The 3,301-nt window shown below is 46.8% G+C and overlaps 1 pseudogene; it reads right to left on the bottom strand.

Moving 5' to 3' along the window:
• Positions 1-824: 824 nt before the first annotated feature.
• Positions 825-3,004, bottom strand: LOC129030352 (DNA (cytosine-5)-methyltransferase 3A-like; annotated as a pseudogene).
• Between the last annotated feature and the right edge of the window lie 297 nt (positions 3,005-3,301).

Raw genomic sequence — 3,301 nt, 5'->3', positions numbered from 1 at the left:
TGCCTCTTGAGTTTTTCTGTCTCTTTCTGTCACTCCCATCAGTAGAACACAGTAGGAATCCAGCTAGCCAAGGAGAGAAGATGTTTGTAGAGTCCCATGCCCAGCATCCCAAAGCTTAACGTAGAAAAGTGGGTTCGGAGCCAAAAGACATAATACATCCCACCATCCTTTTTTTAACTTTTGTTTTAGGTTCAGGGGTACATATGCAGGTTTGTTATATAAGTAAATTGTGTGTCACAGAGGTTTAGTGTACAGATTATTTTACCAGGTAATAAGCATAGTACCTGATTAGGTTGTTTTTCAATCCTCAACTTCCTCCCTCTCTCCACCCTCAAGTAACCCCTGTGTCTGTTGTTCCCCTCTTTGTGTCCATATGTATGCAATGTTTAGCTTCCACTTATAAGTGACAACATGTGGTAATTGATTTTCTGTTTCTGCATTAATTTGCTTAAGATAATGGCCTCCAACTCCATCAATGTCCTTTGCAGCAACATAGATGGAAAATAGTAGAAAACAAAAGTTCTTAAAAAAAAAAAAAGGCGGAGGGCAGAGCAGGAGGAAGGGGAGGGATCTTGTTTTGTTTTTAAATAGAACTGAAGAAAAACATTGAAAAATCAGGAGATGATGTCCAACCCTTTTTGCAAGGCAAAGCCCTCCGTTATTTCTGCCTCTGTAGTTTTTGTTTTGAATTCCTTTTTTCTCTTCTGGGTGCTGATACTTCTCTCCATCCTTATATTGTTAGTGTTTTATTATGTTTTGTGGGTTTTTTTTTTTTTTTAGTTTGTTTAACCTTGTGTCACTACCTCAGTTTGCCCCCATGTCCCTTACACACAAGCAAAATACCCCTTCAGTGGAGGGAAGAATTGTGCCATGCTCCACGACTCATGCAACAGTCTCTGCCTTGCCCAATGGCTTATGTTGTAGATGTCAGTATAATGGACAGGAAGGACAAATACCCTTTCCATTTCAGTGCACCTAAGGTGTTGTCCTTCTCATTCATGAAGACAGGGAGACGTTGGTCTTTGCCCTGCATTATGGAGTTTGACCTGGTAGTAATGGTCCTCACTTTGCTGACCTTGGCTTTCCTGCCATGCTCCAGACACTCCTGCAGCTCCAGCTTACATTCACAGTGAATGCCAATGGCCTGCTCTTACTGGGAAGGTTACCACAGATGTAGCAGTTCTGGTGTGCAGCTGACACTTCTTTGGCATTAATCATCATGGAATTCGAATAAAAAAAATTGTGAGATGTCTCTCTTTTGACTAATGTCCATGGCCACCACACTCTCAAGGAGCCACAAGAAGGGTGATCATCTCCCTCCTTGGGCTGTGCATGATGCACAGGTGATAAAACTCAAAGAACTGCTGGCCAGTGCCTTTGTAGGGTCCTTCGTGGGCAGGATTGACAATGGAGAGGTCATTGCAGAGAATGGGCCCCACTCCTGGTTGTACTTCTGTGTGATGGTTTGGGTATCCCTGATGTGTGTGATCCTCCCCTGGTGCCACAGCATGCCCACCATGATGGCGTCCTTACACACCTCTGAGACATGTAGTGATCTACCTAAATGTCCAAGCCATTCAGCACCAAGAGCCTCATATCAATCCCGAAAAAGAGAGACAGCACCTGGATGGGCAGCTTCCTTTTCTCAGCTGGGCCAGACAAGTAGACTCCAGAGGGTCAAATTCCTGGTTAGGGTTATTGAGGAAGAACATCTGGAGCTGAGAGGGCCAGTCATCCCGCCACTGCAGCAGCTCATAGGTGCCTTGTGTTCACAATGTAGCAGTTCCAGGGATCTTCCTTAATGGTCACCTGGGCAACCTCTGGCCCAACCAAGAGGTCTATACACTCCACGCAAAAGCACCTGCAGCAGTTGTTCCAGCAGATGAGCACCTCGTGCTCCCAGCAGCAGATGGTGCAGCAGAACTGATAGCCATCTTCATCATACTGGTATGCATATTCCAGGAAGCAGTTCTTGCAATGTTGTCAGAGGGGCTGTTCCAGAGTGACATTGAGGCTCCCACAAGAGACACAAAAGTCCTTGATGTTCTGGCACTTCTTCCTCACCTTGTACACTAACTACTCTTGTGTGTTCATCAACAATCTCCTTGATGTCGAGCTTCTTTTTTTATTTTTTTTGAAACAGAGTCTTGCTCTGTCACCAGGCTGGAGTACAATGGTGCTATCTCGGCTCACTGTAACCTCTGACTCCCTGGTTCAAGTGATTCTCCTGCCTCAGCCTCCCCAGTAGCTGGGATTACAGGCACATACCACCACGTATGTGCTCTTTTGAGGCTCTTTGGCTGGTGGGGGTGGTGCCTAAGCAGTTGCCTCAGGGTCAACCCACACGTGTGCATAAACTTCTTTGCTGGGATTCTTCTCCTCTTTTTGTGGCTCCGGTCTCTTAGGGGCAGAAGGCTGGAAACCCCCAAAGATCCATCTGAATATCTGCTTGCTCTGCACCTCTGTATCCTTGGCAGTGTCACTCTCATCGCTGTCATGGCTCTCTGGGAACAGCTCCCCTGTACACTGGTGGCCACCGGCAGGACTTCGTAGATGGCTTTGTGGTACATGGGCTGCTTGTTGTATTATAGGTGGTCTGGTGGAACACACTGCAAAAGGATCTCAGTGGTATCAGCTTCTCTACACACAGCACTGAGAACTCACCTCTCCAAACCACATGACACAGTGGGTGCCTTCAGCTGCTCAGCTCTGGCCTGTCATCCACCAAGACACAATGTGGCCACCAGGAGAAGCCCTGCAGTTTTCCTCACACCAGCTCCCCAAAGCCAAAGCCCCAGCTGTCCTTGTACTCTGGTTCATCACCACCTGCTTTAATGTACTTGTTCCCAGCATCAGTCCCCATAGGCTCAGGTGTGGTAACGACAGTGGGGGATGTGGAGTTGCTGGGCTGCCGCACAGCAGCAGGGCTGTCCTCCTCCACCTTTGCAGACTCCTCTGAGCCCTAGTTTTCTTCCACAGCATTCATTACTGCAGTGACCTCGGCCTTTCTTCTCAGCCCATGAGGCCAGGTGTAGCCCTCTGAGGTCCAGCTCAGCATCTTCAGCATTTTTCACTTGGAATTCTACATCCAATTAGTTGCCAAGTCCTTTCAATTTCACCCCTATGAGATGCGATGCCTTTTTTTTTCTTTTTAGCTGATACTACTCTCATTTAAACCTTTATTACTTCTTGTCTAACTCATTTCAGAAGCCTCCTAATGGGTCTCCTCTCTTGCTCCTACCTTTTCCCTTATTAATCCAGATAAATCCTCTCAGATGATTGCTCTGATTATGACTCTCTC

The sequence above is a fragment of the Pongo pygmaeus genome, chromosome 12 (genome assembly GCF_028885625.2).
Source record: "Pongo pygmaeus isolate AG05252 chromosome 12, NHGRI_mPonPyg2-v2.0_pri, whole genome shotgun sequence".
Taxonomy (NCBI): domain Eukaryota; kingdom Metazoa; phylum Chordata; class Mammalia; order Primates; family Hominidae; genus Pongo; species Pongo pygmaeus.
The sequence above is the reverse complement of the archived record's forward strand: the minus strand, read 5'-3'. Positions and strand labels throughout refer to the sequence as shown.